At 43.8% G+C, this 10,039-nt stretch overlaps 1 protein-coding gene across 2 annotated transcripts in view; it reads left to right on the top strand.

Moving 5' to 3' along the window:
• The first annotated feature begins 576 nt into the window (after positions 1–576).
• GJB7 (gap junction protein beta 7) overlaps positions 577–10,039 on the top strand; it is a 116,597-nt gene continuing 107,134 nt past the window's right edge. Inside the window, exon 1 of one of the 2 annotated variants that reach the window (XM_085611087.1) lies at positions 577–787. The gene's annotated coding sequence lies outside the window, so the exon portion shown is untranslated. The remainder of the gene's footprint in view (positions 788–10,039) is intronic. The other variant, XM_085611085.1, reaches the window with a different exon arrangement.

The raw sequence follows: 10,039 nt of genomic DNA, 5'->3' as shown, positions 1-10,039 counted from the left end.
CGCCAAAGATATTGGCAAATCAAAAAACGCTTTTCCTATGGTAACTAGGTTCTAACTATAACTACCTACTGGCGACTGCCAGTAGGTAATTAACATAGAAATGTAACTCTGGTGTTGATACCACTGCCTAGGTTTTTTGTCTTTGTTTGATTGCAGTAGGCACCTTCAGCAATAGATATTTTTTTGCCAACCCAATTGTAGTCGTTTGTTGACAGGTCCTTCTTTTTTAGTCATGAATCCCTTCATCCCATCCTTCATGCTAGATATGGTAGGCTTCAAAACGTTGGTGGTTACTCGTGGTTTCCGGTGCAAGGGCCTCTGTTGAATACATCTTACTTTACGCGGCCAGGAGATACACGTGCATTATACACCTGCTGTAACTTGACCTATAAACAGAAGCAAACGCCGGACATTAGTTGCACGCGGGAAATCCATGTGATAAAAAGTTTAGTGGCTGGCCCTTGTCAGGCTTCCCACATACACTCTGAGGTGAATCGAGCGGGCCCTTAATTATGCGTGCGGAGCTTTAAATGCTTGCAAGTGCGCTCTTTGTCTCTTTACCGAAAACACCGCGGGCCAGAGGGGTGTTCTCGTCTGAGTAACACGCCAAACACATGATCAGGTTACACCTGTTTCGGTCTCGCTGTACCTTGGAAACCACCAGGGCCTCTCGTCTGGGCTGACGCAGACGGCGGCTGCAGCGGCACCGGACGGGGGATGGCATAGTCGACCCTGCCCCGACAGCTGCCTGCTGGGCTCCGGCGCCTCGTCCCCCTCTTCAGAAGTGGTAGGTGCGAGCCCCGCCGCTCCCAGACTCATTGAGACATTTAAAGGCTTGGGCAGTTACCCAGGGCCCCCCTTCCTTTCAAGGGGCGCTGTGAACGCGACGCTTCTATTTGACCTGTGTCTATTCTGTTTCTGTATCGTAACTTCTCTCCCTCTCTTGCTACCTCTACCTCTTGTCCCAGTGTGTGACATCTTAAGGACTTTTGGGGTTCTGTGTGCAAGATGTATTTCAACTGTTTTTGCGTGACCCATTGAGAATTGTTTGAAATCATGGGGGCTTGAATTAGCTGGAAATTACCACTGCATATCGCTTTTTTTTCTCAATGCACTAATTTTATCGCGTTCGTTAGCCCTAGGGCAAGCACAAAAAATAAAAGTATTGTGGTCTGTCTTCAGAGCGTGCTTACAATGAATATCTCTATGCTGCGCATAAGCCTCCCAGCAGCGAGCTATCGCCATTGGCTTGAAAATGTTTCGCTCAGTTATGCATTGGGATCAAGCAGTGCTGTGGAGGGTCAGCGCCTTCCCATATTTTTATGAGATATATATGATTATGGCTAAACATTTATTAATGCAAGTCAGATCCACTTGGTGAGGTTCTCTACAGAGCGCCATGCTACTGGTGACCCCTGTAAATTATTACTGATATGACTCTGTTAACGTTTGTTTATTTATGTGGAATTCTTAAAATTTAGTTCTTCCCAATGTATTGAAAGAAATCGCTGTAAAACATCCAAGAGCCTTTACTAGAGGTTGGTGCGGCAACTTCATGCATTTAATGCGCAATAGCTTCAATATTTGGCAAGATGCTCTTTAAATCTTATTTACAAAAGTATTGGGAATGAAAAGCACTGCATCTATAGAGTGCACACGTTCACGTATGTATTGCCTCTAGTATGTGGGCTTATGCCACAGGACACTGATGTGGACAATTATTTCATGGACAATAGGGGAAATGCTGTGCAACTGGAGTACTCTTTTGTCACTGGTTATTTTGCACCTAATACACCCGTTCTTCTCTTAGTTCATATTTATGCTTTAGCGCTGAAAAAAAGCAGGCAGAACAACATTTCCTTTTTTCAGGTGCACAAACAAACATTTCTCCTTACTATCCATAGTGAAAGCTTGGATCAGATTTGTATTGCTTTTGGTGGAGTGTCTTTTTTAACTTGTTTTTAGATTTAGCACTCACAGATACAATGGCACTGATTGGTTAAAAAGTAGAACTACCCTTTCCTATCACCCGTGATCTTGGGCAAATCTATCTTTTTCACTTTTAAGAGTCCCTTATTCAGATGTGCAGCTAAAGAGTATTGTAATTTTAAGCGGATTTCAAACTGGAGCAAAATGTCTAATGTGGGCTGGTTCTGAGTAAGAAACCTTACAACACTGGTGACTAGTCATAGAGGTCCCCACAAAGCCTGGGCAATGATGTTTTTGAATTTTCTGGACCTCTGAATATCTTAGGCAGGTCCCTCAGATCTCTCAAGATGATTCGAGGTTTCGACATTCATTCACAAGCCTCGAATCTCTTAGGAAGGTTCAAAGAGGGCTTCTGTGAAATGCAGGGGCTTAATGTAGTCTTCTAGTTGCAAGAAAGGCACCTGCCCTTTGAACAGCCCAGTTTTGGGATTAGTGACAACGTGTGAGTGAGCAAAAAAATACCCAAATAATTGTTTTTAAACCTGCTTGTAGGTTTTCGCAAGGTCAACCACAGAAACAGTCATTCTGTCATTTCCCAGAGGTTTAGGAAATTCTTTCCCACCCTGCTGCCATAGATCTGCCAGCAGTCTCAAAGTTGAGGTGAAATAGACTTGAATTTCAAATCCAGGGATCGAAACTTATAGAACCCTGGATTTTCCAAAAATTGGAGTCGTTTCTTCAAATTTAGAAAAGTACTTAGAACCTGTTGTTTTTTGCTGATCAGTTCCCTTCTGCTATGCAGCAAGTCCTAGGATCACATCCTAGGCACTAAAAAACTCTTCATTACGAGTAATTGTGTGCTATATAAGAAAGAAAAGCAAATGAATAAATTACAAACAAAACAGAGGAGGAACAGACAAGAAAGAGAAGAGTGAGAACATTAAAGAAAAAGAGGTGAGAAAAAAAGATATATATAAATAGTAAGTAAAAGATAGTGTATAAATGCTTATGGGGTCATTTAGACCCAGGCGGAGATGGTAACATTGTGCTATTGGGTAAAAGATATAGAGGCTTACATAGGCTGTCTGTACTCTGTTCTGCCAGGTCAGCAGTAGGATGTACTCCACTGTCCGTGCGGAGTGCAGCCCACAGTATTTACAGCACTTCACCAGTCATAGATCTCTGTGAAGACCATGGAACTTTGCTGCACATATTCAGGGCACCTGGGCAGCAATGTTGTTTGTTTGTTATGTATTTTAAAATCAAAGAGCTAATGGCCCTTACTCATAAGGACTCTTCTCCCGACATGTGGAGGTCATTCCTTTCTTTTTCCTGTCATATTTTCCTGATGGTCCCGAACAAGGTAATATGGCATTGGAATGTGCGCTGTCAATAGGATGGATGGTCTGGTTCAATCCCTGGAGGAACAGCACCCACAATAATGTGCTGCATGGCCAAACACTTCTAAGGTCCCAAAGGTGAGACATATTGACTATGCTGATGCTTGTTTTCTTTGTATTTAGCATTCCATGTTAGTGCATTTGTTTCCTTGCTCTCTCCCTCTGACTAAGGTGCCCTCCCTGCGTGTGGCATTTCACTCCCTCAAATGCTTCCCGCTCTGCTCATCATGTTACGTTTGCTCATTTTCCTAGTCCTTCAGCTGCCAACTGCTGCTGGGCCACTCATGTCCCTTTTCATGCCTCCCCTGTCCCCATGCTCTGCTCCTCGTATTATATTTTTACATTTATTTATTTATTAATTTTCATGAGGACCCAACACTGGAAAAGTGCCGCCTATCTGCTTGCTTCCTTTTTTGTGCTTCATGCGCACTTTTTCTTTTTTTTTTTTAGCATTTTAATTCAACTTTCTAACATGGCTGTCTGCCATGTTAGAATAGCAAATTTAAAAAATGGTGTTTGCGTCAGGACACATTCATAAGCATGCGTCACAACACGAGCACGTGCATATGTCATGAAGCTTGTGTGCACATCTGTGGACATCTTATAGTTTCATTTTCAAATAGCAAACCCCTTCCAAGATTGCCAACCATGCATGTACATGCTTTTTGACGCATGCGTTTAGTTGCCAGTGACATGAAGCACTGGCAGATCCAGAATCTGATCCTTTTCAAGGCTTTGCGAATGCTTGTTCCCTTTGCGAGTCACAGTAGCAGAATCTCTAGGATGGTACCATTATGGGGCTGATTGGGAGTGGTACGGTACATTCCAATCCCTGTGCAAGCTCCTGTATAACCAGAGATACGAATTCTGAGATGTTGGGCAAATACATACACCCGCAATTCTTCCCTGAAGAACTTCGGCAGCAGAAACCTTACAAAATTTACCAGAAGAAAAAATATGCAGTAAATTTCATAATACGGTGCAGACACATCAGTTCTGCATTTAGTTTCTCATTTTTCGAAAGAAAACTCAGAATATTACACCCGAAAAATATCTCACTTTTTTCTGACTCAGTCAGGATCGAGGCCTGGGTAATGAAAGTGAGCTGAGACAGCGATGTACAGCATACATACATATTTAGGAATCCTTGGGAAAATGTTACACCAGACTTATGTGCGCAGTATCCTTGTATGTTGAGGCAAAATGCAGGAACCAGAGCCACATTAAAACAAAAAGTATAAAATGCAAGCGGAAGTTCTGTAAGCAGATGCTAAGATTCCAGTCAATTCTCTGAGCTGGGGGTCCCAGCCGGAAGGGCTTCGCCTTCCCTGAAGGACATCCAGACACACGACTCAGCAACTCTCCGAAGAAGAGAGGAGGAACAACTCAGGACCGACCAGCCCGGTCACTGTGGCAGGGTTGACAGAGCAAACAGAACTGGACAATTTCTGATCCGACTAGAGGGGTCGATGGGGATACAGAATCTTAACATTGGGGCGCCGACCTTTTCTCGGGGGGCCCCGGATTGCTTGACGGGGGATCTGGTTGAGGCTTGAGGGACAAGCTTCTACTACTTCTCTTTCCCGTCCCCCCAATTGGTTATCTCTGTCTTTACCTTTCTATTTTTAGTGGGTAATTGGCTGATGTTGAGTGGGTGTGAGAGTGTGCGAATCGCATTGCAATTGTATGGGTCCAGGTGTCCCGGTGTCAAGGACTCGGACCCAGGGTGGACTGGAGCCTTCCTTTTCACAGTGTGATGTTGGTTGAATGCAGGTGTGCGAGTGATTTTTGGGTTGGTTATACGTTATTTAGGGTTTTAGGTTGTGCGTTTGGGGTGTTTTGGGGTGGAGTGGGCTACAGACATAGTTACGTTGACAAATGCTGAGGGTTAGTGCGTGCGGGGAGTAGGGCGGGGGAGAGGGGCAGATGCTCTTTGTTGAATTGATTTTGTTATGTTTTGTTTATTGTTTGCTTGATAAGCGGAGGGGCTCAAAGAACAAACAAGCTCTGCTTTCAGGTTCTTCTCTACAAGATCTACAATTTCAATCTTCACGGCATCATCGACGCTTTTGGCTAGCAGCAGTTTTGTCCATTTTCTCATTGAAAATCAGCCCGCGACCCGACATCGAAAACGACCTATGCACCCGGCTTCCCTGGGGCAGGTAACAGTGGTACCTCGGTACTCCCGTGATAGTGGGCTCCTCAAAAGCTTAACTCCAATTTTTTAACTTTGAACTCCTGCTAGAAGTGTCTTTAATCTGTTTAAATCAAACAGCGACATTCTCCATAGGCTTTAATAGAGATCCCGATAGCAGCTATTTCCACTGCACGCGCCTCCCGTGGGTCCCCTTCCTCATAACCTGGGGTGGATTCTTAAGGAGCCAGCGATCCTAAATGCCCTAGGCATTGTCTGTAGAATTGTCGTGGTTCTTATACCACTTTTTTAATATATGGTTTGGTCCCCCCCTGGGGCCCTGTGATTCCAGTGCTATTTATTGTATCTATAAATGCTTGTTTGAATTGTAACTTTACCTCTAGCCTCATAAAGGGACTTGTGGAATTCTGTTTAGAATAAATACATATATTTTATATATATACCTGTGTGAACTACTCTTTCATTTGGTCATTCAAGAGGTTATCTGTGGTAAAACAATAAGCTTAACACTCCTTCAAGACTTACCTGAAGGCTGCTCTCCACAGCTACCACTAGGATAGCTTTCTTTAAAGGTGGTCTTTTAAACCTATCACCTTAAGAGTCGAATTGGACTGGTGCAAGGTGGCCACTATAACTAGTGACCAGCATATGCCAGGCCAACTTCTCACACTTGCTCAATATAGAAACTAATATCCTGGCTACAATTCTTGCCACTAGGCTTCTAAGTGTCATCTCCCCCTGGCTCATACGGATCAGTCTGGCTTCATGCCTAAGTGTTCTACTAGAGGTAATCCCCGCAGACTTCACAACTGGATGGCAGAGGCCACATTCAGTCCGGGATCCCCATGTGTTAGTTTCCCTGGAAGCTGAAATGGCCTTTGATGCAGTTCATTGGCCTTTTATGATGCAAACTTTGAAACGGCAGGGCTTTGGACCACAATTCCTGAGCTGGGTGGGGTTGTTATATCAGGAACCAGTCACAAAGGTGCGAGTTAATGATGTTCTCTCAGCAGAGTTCCCTGTTAAGAGAGGGTCTCGTCAGAGATGCCCCTTGTCCCCTTTCCTCTTTGCCCTCACGCTGGAACCTCCAACCTATAATTTCTGCAGGCATCCCACATCACGGGCTTCAAGAAAGTTGGATCCCCAATCAGTGATGCAAAATTATCATTGTGTGTTGATGATATCCACTTATACATTACCCAACCGGAGGAGTCGATTCCATATAGTTTTTAAAGTCTTTGAGGAATATGGGTCCCACTTTGGATATACCATAAACTGGAATAAGTCAGTCCTCTTTCCTGTAGGTGGCCATATTGATCTAGTAGACCTCTCTAGGGCACTGTGGGTAAGTTGGGAGAGCCTCCAATATTTGGGGCTCTATGTGACATTGGATACAATATGTTCCATAGACCAAAATTTGAGTTCCGTATAGCGACGGAGCGTTGGAGGGCAATGCCTTTAATGATCCTGGGAAGGGTGGCCATGTTTAAGATGGTTACCCTACCGAAATTTCTGTATGTCCTGCATAATACTTGTTACACAATCCCTGAAGATGTATTCGTCAAAACTGATGAAGAGCTTAGGAGGCTGCTATGGAACAACGCACAACCCTACATAGCTCAATGGACACAACAACGCAATGCTTACAATGGAAGTATAACCCTTCCAGATATTAGGGCCTACTACTGGGCCGCCCACTTGATAGCAGTCAATGATTGGGGTCATGTGAACGTCAATCTCCTTACCTATGCACTGGAGAGAACACAGTTTCAGAGCAGAACTTTTTATTACTAATAAATCGTGGGGCGGTATGAAGCATTTGCTCCCAGCAACCCAAGTGACGAATGAGGCTTAGTCCAGGGCAACCAAGCGCCTGGGGTGGGCGCAGACAATAACACAAACTACCCTGCTGTGGGAGGAATAGACCCGATGGGAAATTGGGAAGCTAAAAAGGGTTTAGAGTGTGGGACCGCATTGGTATTACCACTATTCGCAACCTGCTTAAGGGGGTACCCTTATGCCCTTTTTAATCCCTTAAACAGGAATATCAACTCCAAGACATACAACAGGACAAACATCTACAGCTTTGACATGCCTGGGAGGTGGAGGGTACTGTTGCAGAATTCCTGTAATATGCACCCCTAAAAGGCAGACTCCTGTTAGAAGAGATAACGGAAAAGACTGATTTTTTGTATATAAAACTATCAATAACAATATGTCCGATATTCTCCAGAAACATGGGGGAAAGACATGGGGGAATGGGAAGATTTGGATTGGGCACTGATGTTTCCCAGAGAGATAGCTATTAAATCCAGGTTGAGACTCATTCAGATTAAAGTCCTTCATCAGATTTATTATGACAGGACGCGCCTAAACAGAACGGAGAGAGTGGACTCACCGGACTGCCTGAGGTGCGGGGTGCCACGGGGAGATTGTTTCCATACACTATGGTCTTGTCCAGCAACTCACCTTCTGGCACAAGGTATTTCTAGAACTTAGTAAAGTAATAGGAGCAACACTGCCTGAAGATCATAAACACACTCTCCTGGGCATACCCACTGAGGTAGATCTTCCCTGGATAAAACTACTATTCTGTAAATTGGGCCTGTTGGTCGTTGAGAGGGACCTGGCTAAATACTGGGGGGCATTGGAGGTACCAACCTTAGGGGAATGGAAAAGAGGGATGGATTATACATGGGGGTGGAAACGATTACATATCAAACCAGTTGCTGCCCCCGCAAGTTTCGCAAAGTTTGGGGTGGCTGGATTCGATACTATGGTTTAGATGTGTATGACGATGCAACTGAAGTCTTGTCATCTCGGCATTCTTGACCCATGTATCAAATTTACTGTGCTTGTCTAATTGTTCTTATTGTACTGTATATTAGTAAGATGTTATCCTCCACTTCTGCGGGGATACTTGACGTGCAATTGCCCTTCCACATGGTTATTTGTATGTGTTGGGCACAAGTTGGTGCTCTTTTATGTCATGAATGTCTAAAACCAAATAAAAAATATTTAAAAAAAGAAAAAGATCTCCTTAAGTTTTTTTCTGCGTCTCCGCTATAGTCAGGGCCACTAGAATTATACGATTGTGCGGCTGCAATATTTTTTGCATGATTATGGATTTGCCGCATTTGCCACATAATTCATCATTTGCTGTATAATATTCAGATTTTAACAAAAAAAATTATTTCTAGCTCAAATTGTTCAGAAGTTACTAAACGCGCAGTCACACGTGTTGTCGCACATTGGAAGAACCTTTGCAAAAGTTGACTGGTCACTTTCTGTTGCTTATTTCTGTATTTGGGTATTATATTGGTACTAATGAGGTACAATAAATGCCCAGAGAGTGATTAAAAAGTGTATAAATGACAAAATAATGAAGTAATGCTAAAACAAAATGTGCCACATTATTCTGCATATTTCTTGCTGCATAAGTTACCCAAACTTTCCGCATAATTTGGCCCTCCGCTGCGGTATAATACAGTGGCCCTAGCTATAGTTATACTTAGCACTGAACAGAACACACAAAGAGACAAATGCCTCTCTCCGGTGTGATAATAAGAAATAAAGCATGCAAGGAATAAAACTCAACCAGGATATTCTCGAATGTCAAAATTCATTGCATTTTTTAGGCTACTTCAAAAAGAGGCACAGTTCAGGAAGATGAATGTGATAATTACAGCTGAATTTCCCTCAAAGTTGCCAAAACATGCTCACCAAAACAATACTGAAAGCGAGAAGAGAGAGACTGACTGTGAGCTGGAATCGAAGGCAGGCACTCGTTTGAAAGTATTTTTAAAGTTTTGAAAATAGAAATGAAAGTATATTTTTTTGCTTGGGGCAGTTTTCAAGTTCATACAGGAAGCATAGATGCTTCAAAGTACCATACCGTGGGCAGGTGTTCAGTGATGTAACCAATGTGTCATGGCCCCTAGTGCAAGGAAGGAAGTTGGCCCGCTGGCTGCTGTTTGAACTCCGAAATACAGAAATAATCAAGGTTCAGTGCGTACAATCTTGCTGAAGTCCCAAAGAAGGGTTAAGGGTGTGAACATGCTTACCCGAGTACTCCACTAAAACTAGATACACTATTCCTCAGGCAGCGTCGGATTGGTAACGCGGGCACTCGGGCAATGCCCGAGGAGTCAGTATCCTTGTTCCAGCTGTGGGCTGCTTTCTTGAGCAGCTTGGGGGGCCGATTTGGGCGGTTTCTGCATTGTACGATGTTACCAGCGGCCCAGTGGGTGCCTGAGTGGCCTTTCGAAGGTAGGTGGGTGTCCATTACCTCCCTTTTATCAACGGCAGGTGTCACTCCCTTTCTCTCGCTGGGTGGCCCATTATTGTATATATATGCATATTAAGCGGGGGCAGGGGGCCTGAGCAAAAGTGGCCTCGCTTGTTTTCAGGTGTGTTTCATCAGTGTAAACTAATCAGTGCATTTTTTTTTTAACACCCACTCCCCTTCTTTTAGAAAATTTCGCCGAAGCAGTGTTGTGCGGAAAGGCAATATGCAAATGTGGGCCACTTGTTTTTTAGCTTGCCCGGGCCGATT

Source organism: Triturus cristatus, chromosome 6, assembly GCF_964204655.1.
Source record: "Triturus cristatus chromosome 6, aTriCri1.1, whole genome shotgun sequence".
Classification (NCBI taxonomy): domain Eukaryota; kingdom Metazoa; phylum Chordata; class Amphibia; order Caudata; family Salamandridae; genus Triturus; species Triturus cristatus.
This window is presented reverse-complemented; position numbering and strand designations above follow the sequence as displayed.